The 14,718-nt window shown below is 39.5% G+C and overlaps 1 long non-coding RNA gene across 2 annotated transcripts in view; it reads right to left on the minus strand.

The window, feature by feature from the left end:
- The window catches only part of LOC122817324, a 179,550-nt gene that overhangs the window by 102,790 nt on the left and 62,042 nt on the right, over nucleotides 1-14,718 (minus strand). Inside the window, exon 1 of one of the 2 annotated variants that reach the window (XR_006367202.1) lies at nucleotides 13,366-13,422. The exons of the other annotated variant lie outside the window; for it this stretch is intronic. This is a non-coding gene — a long non-coding RNA (uncharacterized LOC122817324). Of the gene's footprint in view, nucleotides 1-13,365; nucleotides 13,423-14,718 lie in introns of those variants that run through there. 2 annotated transcript variants of the gene reach the window in all.

A 14,718-nucleotide genomic window follows, 5' to 3' on the forward strand; every position in this document is an offset into this window, starting at 1 on the left:
GAGTGCTTTGAGAGCCTGCATCTTGAGATTTAGACTTCTGGCATTGAGCAGCATTACCCTTAGTTTTTTTCCTTTATTGTTTTCTAAAGTGGTGGGTTTGTCTTTTGAGCCTTGCCTAAAAAAGGCACTATGGGGGTGGCAAGAGCCTTAGCCAATATCTGGAAGCCCAGTGGTGACAGGTGCAAGCTGTCCCTTGCGAAGCAGCGTGGCTTGTCCAGCATGTCATCCCAAGCAGACAGACATTGGATCCCCCTAGAATGACACCAGTAATTGAGCCAATTATTAAAGCTGATCATCTTGTCTTTGTATTGTGGCATAATTCTTGGTGAGGGCAAGATGCTGCTCAGGGTCAGAGTCATACCGGCCTGGGATACATAATCAGAGAGCTCCTCTATGTCTCTTTTCATGTAGTCCAAGGAGGTACGTCTCAGGTCATTCACGCCGGCATGGACAATGACGGAGTCATATTTGTACTTGCTTTGGAGTGACCTGAGTGCTTGTGTTATGTGGCAGATCCTAGCTCCCGACAGGCAGCTCATCATTACCCTCTCTTTGTTCAGCCTGGTAAGCGAGACATCAGTGTGTCTGACTATAGAGTCACCTATAGTGTATCAGGCATGGTGTTTCGCCTTAAGGGCTGTGATTGTTTGGCACACTGACTTTGTGTACTATGTGTTGCATGTGCAGAGTTTTGAGATGGTGTTTTCTTGGATGTCTGCTTTGGGAGCCTCTGTTGTTTCGGTAAGTTTTTTATTAGAGCCTCCGAGTATGTCTTTGTGTTATTATGTGTTTGGTTTGCAGTTGTGGTTGGTTTATGTGAGACTGGGTTTGTTGTGTGTGTGGTTACCTTCTCCTCTTGTCTGGTCTTGCTAGTCCTGTGTTGAGAGAGTTCAGCCTCCAGTTTGGCTATATAGTTGCATCTCTCACATGTGTTTGTGTTTGTTGGGAGGAGGAGAGGGTTGTCTGTATCCATGAGACAATTGTAACATTGTCTCAGGATTCCCAGATTAACCAGCTGAACTGGAGAGGACGTCAGTAATATACCACTCGACATGCCAGAATAGTATAAGGGGGTGATGTGTAACTGGGTCAGAGAGAGGACTTTGAAGGGAAGTGGGTATTAGCATGGGTTGCAGGTGGATGTAGTCTTTACGTTAGTTTAAGGGTGCTTCACTTAAAAGAAAGGTTTTAGGAGCAAGTGCTAGGCTTATGATAAAGCGAATAGACTGATTTTGTTAAAAGTAGAGCTTTCTTAAGGGAAAAATTGAAGTGCAGACTAAGCTTCTGAGCCCCCCAAGCCTTTCTTGTGTTGGAGAGAAGCCTTCTAGCTTATCATTGGGAGTGGTAAGCACTAGGTAGCCTATCTACCACAAGAGGAGTGGTTTCTGGCCCAGAATTTGTAGTTTATTGGCCGTTTGGGCAGTTTTTCCATGTATTTCAACCTTATGGTTTAAAAGCCCGTGTTTGCACTTGTTTCCCACCTTCCCTGTAACTAGTCTAGTCCAGATGCAGATTTGCTGTATCCAGGATTGTTTGTAAGCTTCTAAGAGGTGCCAAAGTCTGGTCTTCAAATTTTCCCTTAGATCTGCTAGTTCTCTCCTCTCCTGCACTTTTACTACCTTATTAGTCTAGCACTTTACCATACCAGACTTCTTGTAGCAATTATTGTAGCACACAAAAGTGCTACCAGCACTAAATGTTCTACAAGGAAATAGCTCCAGTACTTATTATTAATGGCCACCCCTCCAGGCATGTCTAAAGGTCAGTTCCTTGTGCTATCTCCTATTAACCTGGTGAACTTGGGCATGCTGAGGCAATGTAACAACTGCCTCATGTACATCAACAACCCTCTCCGCTTACCTCCCAACACTCAGACTTGCAAGAGATGCACTTATATATCCAAACTGGAAGCCACGCAGTCTCCAGCCAAGACTGGAATAGCTGATCAAGAGGAGAAGGTCAACCCTTGCACCACACCACATGGAACACATAGCCCTCCAGAATACACACCAGCACTGCCTTCACATAAAAACACAAACCACACACCCACCTTTGTGGAGGCTCTCAGTAAAAATCTACCCAAACAGCAGAGACCTCCAAGGCAGAAATACACTCGACCACCATAACACAACACTAATCACGAGACACATAGCTCTCCTAAAGAGTGTGCCACTTAACCAAAGCCCCTAAGGCAAAACAGCATGCCCAGCACACTAGTCAAAGGTGACTCGATAGTGAGGCACACTGATGTCCCACTCACTAGGTTGAGTAAGGAGAAAGTAACAGTCAGTTGCCTGTCAGGTGCCAGGATCTGCCACATAACGCATGCACTCAGGTCCCTCAACAACAGGTACAAATATGACTGTCATTGTACATGTGAGTGTAAATGACTTGAGATGTACCTCCCTGGACTACATGAAAAGAGACATGGAGGAGCGCTCGGATTATGTAGCCCAGGCGGGTATGACCCTAGCCCTGAACAGCATCCTACCATCATCCAGAATGATTCCACAGTACAAGCAGAAAATTATTGATTTCAACAATTGGCTAAGTTTCAGGTGTCATTCCAAGGGGATCCAGTATATGTCTGCCTGGGATGACATGACTGACAGACCTCGCTGCTTTGCCAAAGATGGCCTGCATCTGTTACCCCTGGGCTTCTGGATACTGGCCAATGATCTTGCCCCCCCATACTGCCTTTTTTAGGTGGTATTCCAAAGACCAAATTACCACTGTAACAGCTACAAACAGATGCAGTCTGAGGGTCATGCTACTCAACGCTAAAAGTCTAAATCTCAAAATGCACTCGCTTGAAGCACTCCTTAAAATGGAGAACATTGACATTTGTGCTGTAACAGAGACCTGGTTCAAGGCAGCAGAAAGCACCCCTGCATTATCAGGCTATAACTCATTCCACACCTTTTGGCCCCAGAACTTGGACCGAAGCTCAAAAGGTGGTAGTGTTTCCATATTCATAAAGGATGCACACACCTCCAGACTGGTAGCCCAACATAACACATCAGAGATACTTCAGAGCAGCTAACACTGGGTATGACAGCAATTCATGTCGTAGCCTGTTATAGGTCCCCAACCATGTCCCAAGACTCACACTCCACATTCCTAAGCACCATGGAGAATATTAGCGTCCAACCTAACACTCTCATACTAGGCGACTTCAACTACTCCTCCAGTAACTGGGAAAACTACTCATGCCCTACGTTTCCTGAAATTCATTAATTTCAATACCCTGGGCGAGCTGTTCTTACCCCTACTAGAGGTAGCAACATCACTGACCTGGTCATTACTAACATGGACGACTGTTGCTCTACACCAATAGTCAGCTCCTCCATGGTTAGATCCAACCGCAAACTAATCACCTTGGAAATCCACATCCTCCTCCCCCCCCACAAAGATTACCACCATGAAAAACTTCTCCAAAGCTAAATTTGCGCTCCTAAAAACAGAGGTGGCTAACTTCACGGCACCCATGCAAAAGGAGAATAGTTGCATGACCGCCGAATCATACACCAATGCACTGTACGAACATGTACAGAAATGCATGGATCTCACCATACCAAATAGAACCAAGATCCTTTCTTCCAAAAAAAGGAAGCCAATCTGGTGGTCCACTGCCATAAACAAACTATACAATAGAAGGAGGAAACTGATGCGGAATATGGTGACGTCCCAAGACTGGAAACACTCCTTTATCAGCCTCAACAAAAAGTTGAGATCCTTCATCAAATCCTCTAAAGCTAGGAATGAAAACAGAATTGCAGAAGATAGTAAAGACAACCACAAGGCCTTCTATAGTTATGTAAAGAATCTCCACGGCAATAGCCAGATTTGCTCTGAGCTACTGCACAATGGTGCCTCCTATACTGAGCCAACAGATATTGCCACTATACTGGCCAACAGATCCAGTGCCAACTTTAGTCCTCTTCCCCCCCCCAAAGGACCAATCACAATACCAGTAGATTGCCAGGCACCCAGTATTACTGCTGCACAGGTTAAAACAGCGCTGTCCAAGGCCAAACACAGCATCTATGGGACCTGACAATATCCCTGGCTGTGTTCTACATGAACTACAGAGTGAACTGGCACCTCACCTGTGTGTCCTGGTCAATCACAGCCTCACCTCAGGCTTTGTCCCTATCAAATGGCACACTGCTATAGTCATCCCTCTCCAAAATGAAGGAGTGACTACAGACCCTGGGAACTATCGCCTCATTACCCTGAAAAGTCTGATATGCAAAGCTATGGAACACATCCTCATGGACCTAACAAACAAGGATATAGGGAATCTCCAAATTCTGGATCCCACACAGTTTGGTTTTGTGAAGGGTAAATTATGCCTGCTCAAATTGGTCGACTTCTTTGAGAGAGTCACCAAAGCTGTGGATGAAAGCAACATGGTTCATATAGCCTACCTTGATCTAGCCAAGGCCTTTGATACCATTCCCCACTCAGGATTCATAGAAAAACTCACCAAGTTAGGCATCAACCCCTATATCACTAGGGGTGTTGCAAACTGGCTCACAGATAGAACCCACAGTGTGAAAGCAGCTGACTTCAAGTTTGACTGCCGACCAGTCATGAGTGGAGTCCCACAGGGATCGGTCCTGGGTCCTCTCCTGTTTGTCCTCTACTTCTCAGAAGTCCAGGCCAACATGAAGGGACTCTGGCTGACAAAGTTCACAGATGATTGCAAGTTGGGAGCCATTACTAACTCCCCAAGTGATGTTGACATCCTACAGAAAGGCCTCACTGAGACCAACAACTGGTGTCAGAACTATGGCCTTAAGCTCAATGCCAAAATATGTGTCGTCATCCCCTTTGGGAAAAACCCAGTTCCCATGAATTACCACATCAATGGTAGTCCACTGAACACAGAAGGCATTATAAGAGATCTGGGAACACAGGTTGACATCAACCTCTCTTTTGACCATCACATTGTCACTGTGGTCAGAAAGTCCTTCTACGTGGCACATCTCATTACTAAGGGTTTTGCATCCAGGAAGAAAGAGGCCATTGTCTCCCTCTACTCTTCCCTCATTAGGCCAATCATCGAGTACAATGCCCCATTTGGCATGTATCTCACTAGACACATGCAACAACTGGAGAGACCGCAAAAGTACCTCACAAAGAGGATCCTAGGCCTTAAACACTTGTCCTGTATGGACAGACTCAAAAAACTCCAACTATTCTCTGTCTCATATCACCTACTTAGAGGCAATCTCTGCTTGACTTACAAAGCCATGTCTGACCCAGCTCTGTTAGAAATGCTACATTTAAAGAAATCCCAATCCCTCCACACCACATGCACCAGAGACCTCAACCTCATTACCACAATCAACAGAACATGCTGGAGGGACAGGTTCATAACCCAGAGACTGCCCATGCTATGGAATAGACTTCCCATACATGTCAAACAGAGCACCTTACTGGCCCTCTTCAATAGAAATATTGATGAGTGGATTGGAAATAGAAAATTCACCCCGGGGATCACTCCAGTGGCTCTACTCAACAGAGGCACTGGGAACTAAGGTTGGGTGCATGATGCCAGGGTAATCCTATGGGCTAGGCTTGTAAAGGCTCCAGGGCCATTAGCCTAGCACACACCTATGAACCTATGAATTTAAACAGCCGATATATTGCCAAATAGACATGTCATCTAGGAAATTTTACATTTAGGAAAAGTATCTATCGATATGGAATAGCATTTAGGGAGTATGGTTTGGACCAGATAAGATGACTGTCACATTAAAAAAAGTGGAAATATGGTAAACTCGTGGAAATAAGTGACAGAGTATTTGTTTTCCATTGGCTAGTAACTAAAAGAAGTCCACCTACTTACTGATCCACATGCACATTAGGTGAATTTCTTGATCCAATAGAATTCATCCAATTCCTCCAACCAGGAACCTTTTATTTCTATGCAATTATAATGAATGTTCTTCTCTTTCTCATTATTACCTTCATAAACACTTAAAACACTCCAAACTATTTGCACTTTATAAATAGTTAAATATTTCTTTATGTACTGCTTTGGCTCTACAGGCTGATAAATTATAAAATACAAAAAGTGTTTTAAGTGTTTGTGATGGTTCACTGTGTTTTCTTTTGTTAATGAGGCATGCATAGATACATATATATTATATATGGTGTGTATATTGTGTTGTTCTAATGTGAAATGTGATTAACTGATGTGGGTTATGTGGTGGTTTGTTTGTTCCTAGTTGCCTGTGATTGGATAGATACTTTTAACAAAAATATATTATCAGTATTTTTTTGAACATTTGATGAAGTTCCATTTTGCAACAAGGAACAAAAGCACTAATTGTTTTTTATTTAACTGTGTCCTGTTAATACTACGTTCTGGTCAATGTTTGTATGTTCTGTATTAGTATTGTTTTACATTGTGGAGTGCTCAAGGTTTATATTTGTGTATAGACAGGTGCAAAGTAGGAGAAGCATAACAAATCTAAGAAAGAGTAATGGAGATAAAATGGCTCCCTACTGTAATGTTGACACTCAAAATGCTGAGTGCTGAAAAGCCAAAAATAAAGACCGAAAACTCAGGAAAACAGCAAATCTCGAAGACAGCTCTTCTCCCTTAAACTTCTTTTTTGCAGTGTGTGTGTGTGTGTGGGGGGGGGGGGGGGTCAAGCAGGGGACAAATGCCCCACACCCTCATGAATTTATATTTACCAACTTTGAGACTGCCATACCTCGGAGAAAACAGAATGTTCCAGGAAATGGCTGTCTTGGACTTAGTATATGTAAGTCTGTTTTTCAGCCATTCAGTCTGTGAGTTTTGAGACTCACTTTAACTGGTCCTGACAAATGGTTACCCATAAAATTGACATTGGCCTGTGAGGATGCAGATACAAAATAACAAAGCAAGTTTTCTTGCATAGATATTTCTTTTATAAATTGGGCGAGACACCCACTATGCACTATTGTCATTTCAGGTGTGACCCAGAATGCAGTCATGGTCTGATCATGGTCAGGCCTCCATTTACTCAGCAGGCAAGCAGGATTCACATTCAGGTGATTTATTCATTGTCTTGCCATTGAGACATGCTGGTAGCTTGTTTCTTTGATTTTCAGACAGCTTTATGTCAGAAATGAGATTTCTGGTGACGAGCAGGGTATGTAAGTAGCCTGTAGGGATAGATTGTATTGAGCTTCTAGTTCCCAGGCTACAATAACTCATCTGCAAAGGGGGTAGAATCTGTCCCCCCCTGTTTGTTTATGTAGCACACCACTGTTGTGCTCATCATAATCACTTATAGAGGGCTTGGAACCCAAAGATAATTTAGAGCTTTGAGAATATTTATTAGCGCCATCATTTCATTGACATTAATGTGTTTCATTAATGTGTTTCAGTCTGTCCTGCTTGTTCCACAGACTCTGAACTTTCACACCCATGCAAAGTCTATGGTTACAGGCTGAGTAGGGAATGGAAGGAAGAAGAGAAGACCTGGGTTGAGAGATATCTGGTCTATCATCCAGAGTAAGTCCCTTTTTACAAACCCCAGTGCTGGAATCTGAAATTATAGGGGGAGTTTGTGTTGGGTCCAAACAGATTTGGAGAACCATTGAATTGTCCTCATATTAAGTATGGCCAAATGAGTCATGGGAATTGTAGAGGCCATGAAACCCAGAATCCAAATATATTCCCTGGCAGATGTCAAAGACTGGTTGGAGAATATCAGAAATTTCTCCTTGTACAATTTTACATTATCCCGAGGAAGAAAAGCCATCATGAGGGCTTTATCCAGAATACATCCCAGAAATACTATCCTGTAAGACAGAATGAAAGATTTCTCTATGTTCACCTGAAACCACAGACTGAGAAAAAGGTTTCTTACTCAAGCCAGAGATTCTTGATAGGTTTTAAAAGAATCTGCAAAGATAAGGTAGTCATCTAAATACTGGAAAATGTGAAAGGCCTGCAACCTGCAATGAGCTATTTCTGGTGCCAGGCACTTTGTAAACACTTTGGAACTGCAGACAAACCAAAGAGTAAGGTGGAAAAGTGAAAATATAAACCAGACAATTAAATCTCAAAAGGAAATCTTTGAGAACTATAATTGGTGATAAGCATCTTTTAAATCTGGAGTTACCAAAAAAACCCTGAACGGTAGAATGAGAGGTAACAAAGACTGTAGACAGAGCATTTTGAATTCTGGGACTTTTATATGAAGGTTTAGAAAAGATAGGTCTAGGACAAGTCGCCACATTCCTACTTTCTTTGACACCATTTTCCTGTTCGATCTGGGGTAACAGTACTATGACCCCTTGAGACAGCATTTGCTCCAGAATAGGCGAAAACAGGAAAATGGGGGTGTGGCAGAATCCCTTACAAAGAAAGAAGGGGCTTCCACTGCCAGTTGCAGTCTTTTTGAATGATTGTCAGAAGCCAGTAGTTGCCATCTAAGTATGTCAAAAAGAAACCTATTATAGGGACAAACCTATTATAGGGACAAACCTATTATAGGGACAACTTGGTATGATTATCTAGGCTGGACTTGTAAGAAGATGAAACCATTAATAATATGTTCTTAGCCAGAGGTTATCCAGCAGATATGATTAGAGAAACATCTCAGGATGTGGTGACACATCAACATGGAAGATATACCCCTATTTTAACAAGTAAGGAGGTGATTAGTACCCATGAAAAGGACAGCAATGAGAAGTACAAGAACAGTGTGATTATTCCATTTTGGGAAACTATTTGATTGGTAAATAAAGTGATTAGTTCAACTTAGAAATTGATGGTAGACATGTATGAGTTGAAAGTTAAGCTGGGGATCATCCTAATATTGTATACAACGGGGGGAGGAACATGAAGGACTTTGTTGAGAGATCCACCCCCACAACAGAATGCTATGGGATGACAAAATATGGATCGTGCCCACAATGTAGACTCATCTATGATGGGGCTAACATATTGATTGGCTCATATCCAAGGCTGCTGATGAACACTGGCAAGTTTAATTGCAATACTGCAGGGGTAGTATATGTGGCAACATGCCTTACCTGTTCCTCATTTTACACTGGCAAGAATGAGAGACAACTGAAATTAAGAATTTATGAGCACAATAACACTAATAAAAATAGAAACAAATGGAATGCACTTTTTAAACATTCTGTTAAGTTTAATGATAAAAAAATGTATTTTTTTATTTTGAAGAAATCCTCACATATTAGGGATGGTTTGTGGGGTGAGAAATTGGAATCAAGAAAGACATTTTGGCAGATTAAACTTAACTCACCCAGCCACCAGGGTGAAATGATAAAAAATTTTTGATTAGCATACTAGCATTAATAGCCAGCAAAATATGGATGGAATGGATGGTGAAGTGTGCTAAGAAATATAGGTTTTATGCAACAAATATTAACAGGTATGCTTTTCAAAATATTTTTATTTTATATATATATATATATATATATATATATACACTTTTTAAACTTTTTGTTATATGCTGCAGTTCTTAAATAATAGAGCTCTTTGCTTATCTAATTTATATTATTTTTTATACAATGAGGTTTAAACAAACAAATGCATTTTAAAAGTAAGTTCATGCAATGTTTTATGCAAATAAGATATGGTATTAAACAAATTGGATGCCCAAGTAAGGTACTGTTTTATATTCTTAGTTTTTAGAATGTATGTTTATATTATTGAAAATAATTTATTAATTAGCCTCAAACCTTTATTGGTTGGGTTTGACTTATGTCTTTAAAATAAAAATATTTAAATTTATTGGATTGAGGCTGATATATTAGTTCTGAAAAAGTTCCTATTCTGAATGAAAGCACTTAACTTCATTTTTTTGTTTTTTATTAGTAAAAGTCTCAAGTTGTCGATGTGTCTTCTGGTGTATTATTTGAATAGTATTGCTATGGTGAAGATTCAGTAAAGCCTACACATTCTGCTAAGACCATGTACACATCGTGTTAAGATGCGCACATGGTAGCACACCATTTTGTATTCAGTAAGCATCCCTATGTGCTATGTAGAGTCATGCAAACATGGCAAACATCTTGTCATGTCAATTACAGTGTAAGCATCTGAATTGAATGCTAATCAACCAATTTAAGACAGAGTAGCTATTCAACAATCTATAAAGCAATCATGTAGGCTCTGTGTAGGTTTTCCCTGTGAATTCCAAAACCTATTGGAATACAGCCACTGAAGGTTCTCTACATGTAAACAATGTTAGGGGCTACAGTTGCCCTTATACATATGTATGTGCAAGAGGCACAAGCCTATGCTGCTGTTGCTGCTGTAAATAGACCCCGGCCAAGAAGAAGAAGGGTATTTAGTCCTTTGCTAACTTAACATGGCCTGCATGATGTGGAAATAGTAGAGTGTTACAGAGTGGATAGAAACACTACAGGAACTCTGCAACCTCTCTTGTCCACAACTGCGAAAAGGGCAAAATGAGGGAAACCATACCTGTGGAGACTAAGGTATGATGTGTAGCACTTATAATATTAGCTACAGGAACCTTTCAATGGCTAATAGTGCATATGCTGGGGATATCACAGGCATCAGCATCCAGGATCCTACATGAATTCCTGAATGCTGTGCTACAACATGCCACTGATTACATACAAGTTTCCCATAGACCCAGTCAGGATACACTTATAAAGTGTAGAAGTAATTGTAGCATGCTTTGAAATGGAAGTGAATAGCGCACATTTCTCATTTTCAGTGCACTAATAGCCAAACTGTACTTCATCTAATGAAAAATGTATTTTGCTGTCATGTAATATTATTATACACTTTAAGGACAATGATACATAATGCCCTATAGACTGCAAGTGTGAGAGTACAGCACACATAAGACAGACCTGCACTGGTGAAAACAATATTCATAAATGGTTGTGTGATAATTCATTGCACTAAATATGAAAACAACACATGTGCAAACAGTTGAGAGTTGCAAGTGTCATATGTCTTTATAATACTGTAGTGGAAATGGGACTTGATTAAGTGCACAATGGTTTTCATTCCTGCTGCAAATCTTTTTCTGTGGCAAAGAGAGGTAAGGCACTCTTATTGTGTTTTATGTTCAGTAGTCTGGCAGTTTGAATCCAGAGTTGATTAAAAATCGTTAATGTATGTTAAGCTGTATTTTGTAATTTGTGTTTTTTATATAATATTAATATTTGTGCAGTGAGCGGCTTAGTGCAAACATGGTGAAATGGATAAATACATTAAAATGTAATTTTAACTTACTTGTATGACAAATATATATATATATATATATATATATATATATATATATATATATATATTTACACTTTTTAAACTTTTTGTTATATGCTGCAGTTCTTAAATAATAGAGCTCTTTGCTTATCTAATTTATATTATTTTTTATACAATGAGGTTTAAACAAACAAATGCATTTTAAAAGTAAGTTCATGCAATGTTTTATGCAAATAAGATATGGTATTAAACAAATTGGATGCCCAAGTAAGGTACTGTTTTATATTCTTAGTTTTTAGAATGTATGTTTATATTATTGAAAATAATTTATTAATTAGCCTCAAACCTTTATTGGTTGGGTTTGACTTATGTCTTTAAAATAAAAACATTTAAATTTATTGGATTGAGGCTGATATATTAGTTCTGAAAAAGTTCCTATTCTGAATGAAAGCACTTAACTTCATTTTTTTGTTTTTTATTAGTAAAAGTCTCAAGTTGTCGATGTGTCTTCTGGTGTATTATTTGAATAGTATTGCTATGGTGCAGATTCAGTAAAGCCTACACATTCCGCTAAGACCATGTACACATCGTGTTAAGATGCGCACATGGTAGCACACCATTTTGTATTCAGTAAGCATCCCTATGTGCTATGTAGAGTCATGCAAACATGGCAAACATCTTGTCATGTCAATTACAGTGTAAGCATCTGAATTGTATGCTAATCAACCAATTTAAGACAGAGTAGCTATTCAACAATCTATAAAGCAATCATGTAGGCTCTGTGTAGGTTTTCCCTGTGAATTCCAAAACCTATTGGAATACAGCCACTGAAGGTTCTCTACATGTAAACAATGTTAGGGGCTACAGTTGCCCTTATACATATGTATGTGCAAGAGGCACAAGCCTATGCTGCTGTTGCTGCTGCAAATAGACCCCGGCCAAGAAGAAGAAGGGTATTTAGACCTTTGCTAACTTAACATGGCCTGCATGATGTGGACATAGTAGAGTGTTACAGAGTGGATAGAAACACTACAGGAACTCTGCAACCTCTCTTGTCCACAACTGCGAAAAGGGCAAAATGAGGGAAACCATACCTGTGGAGACTAAGGTATGATGTGTAGCACTTATAATATTAGCTACAGGAACCTTTCAGTGGCTAATAGTGCATATGCTGGGGATATCACAGGCATCAGCATCCAGGATCCTACATGAATTCCTGAATGCTGTGCTACAACATGCCACTGATTACATACAAGTTTCCCATAGACCCAGTCAGGATACACTTATAAAGTGTAGAAGTAATTGTAGCATGCTTTGAAATGGAAGTGAATAGCACACATTTTTCATTTTCAGTGCACTAATAGCCAAACTGTACTTCATCTAATGAAAAACGTATTTTGCTGTCATGTAATATTATTATACACTTTAAGGACAATGATACATAATGCCCTATAGACTGCAAGTGTGAGAGTACAGCACACATAAGACAGACCTGCACTGGTGAAAACAATATTCATAAATGGTTGTGTGATAATTCATTGGACTAAATATGTAAGCAACACATGTGCAAACAGTTGAGAGTGTGCAAGTGTCATATGTCTTTATAATACTGTAGTGGAAATGGGACTTGATTAAGTGCACAATGGTTTTCATTCCTGCTGCAAATCTTTTTCTGTGGCAAAGAGAGGTAAGGCACTCTTATTGTGTTTTATGTTCAGTAGTCTGGCAGTTTGAATCCAGAGTTGATTAAAAATCTTTAATGTATGTTAAGCTGTATTTTGTAATTTGTGTTTTTTATATAATATTAATATTTGTGCAGTGAGCGGCTTAGTGCAAACATGGTGAAATGGATAAATACATTAAAATGTAATTTTAACTTACTTGTATGACAAAGACTATAAATTACAGCTGTGAATCAAATGTGGGTATAGCACACTAGCTAAATACGATGAACCACACAGTAAATAGTATCTGTAGATCATGATTCAAGTCCCACATTTATCTTTTAATGTTAAATGTTAATACATGTGCAGCTCTGCTTGCCACATGTGCACATTGCTTACCTATGCAAAACCATGGTCTAATGACCCGCACCAGAAGCATGCATTCTCAATTTAAAAAAAAAAATACATTGTTACCTCTTTTTCTTTGCAGGTTTGTGCAGCGGTCAGCAACAACTGCGGGTTCAGAACACCTGCAGACAGGAAGCAGACAGTAGACAATTTCAAAATGGATACATTGCATCATGTGTGGTTTGCCACCATGCAGACATGCTAAGTGGTGTTGAACAGCAGCCATCACATATACAGAGAATGAATATTAAAATATGCAACTGCCTAGTTGATCCTGTGCCAACAGTTGTAAGTTAATGTTATATTTATTTATTATTATTTATTTATTTAACATTTGTTGACCAGGAAAGCCTGACTAGGACAGAGCCTATTTTCAGTGGAGGCCCGGGGAGAAATGCTCTAGATTCATGTTTTTGGAACAATACAGGTGAGCCTGGGTTCTAATCTAGCTAAGGCCAAACTTTTCTGACTGATTTTCCACTTTACTTTATATAAAAATTAACAGTAGAAAAATGCTTACACAGATGAACAATTACCTATAGCATGTGCTGTGAGTATTCACAGGATTTCAGAGATATATTACATGTGTAACTGTGGGTATCAGTACAATTATGGTTGTACAATTACATAGCCAGAGTTCTAATTTAGTACACTCCCAATTTTAGTAATACTTGTTTAAACAATTTTATAAAATAATAAAATAATGTAAACATAATTATAACTAAATATGCATAGCACTGGAGCTCATATGAATTGATGTGTGACTGAGGGCACACTGACAATTAGGTTTCTGCTATTATCATTGTCTTTTCTCACCTTGAATGACTTCAGACTTCAATGATACTGATACACACGTGAATGTATAAACCAGAACTTGTCAGGTCACACACATTCATGGCTAACCCCTCACTCTGTCATGTGCATTTATATATAATTAATGAGTATGTCTGATAAGCACTTCTTCCATGGCAAGGATGAAAAATCATCAATGTTTTGTCTATGTTGCATAGGTTTGAATCCCACATTCTACAGATTAATTTATCAGTATGTAAAGTCACAAAAATGTGTCAGATCATAACATTTATACCCTCAATACATTTCTGCAAAGTGAAATCAACTAACAGATACAGCGGCATCCATACCAAAAACTAATGCCAAGTGTCACATTATCCTCCTTAGTTCATAAACTGCCTTTCTATGTGTTTGATACTGTTGCTCTCTGCTTAATGTTGCTCAAACTTGGTTGGCATGGTTATTCAGGGTTTACGCACTAGCATTAAGCATGATAACACAAATTGGCAAGAAAACACTCTTAACTGTTGCTGTTTGCCTTGAGTGGACATGTCTGGAGGTAGAAGAGAAGGTGCTCAATTTAGGGCTCAATGGTGGGGTGTGTATTGGACTCTTTGTAAAGCACCA

The sequence above is a fragment of the Protopterus annectens genome, chromosome 12.part0, assembly GCF_019279795.1.
Source record: "Protopterus annectens isolate FY-2018-M chromosome 12.part0, PAN1.0, whole genome shotgun sequence".
In the NCBI taxonomy this organism is placed as follows: Eukaryota; Metazoa; Chordata; order Ceratodontiformes; family Protopteridae; genus Protopterus; species Protopterus annectens.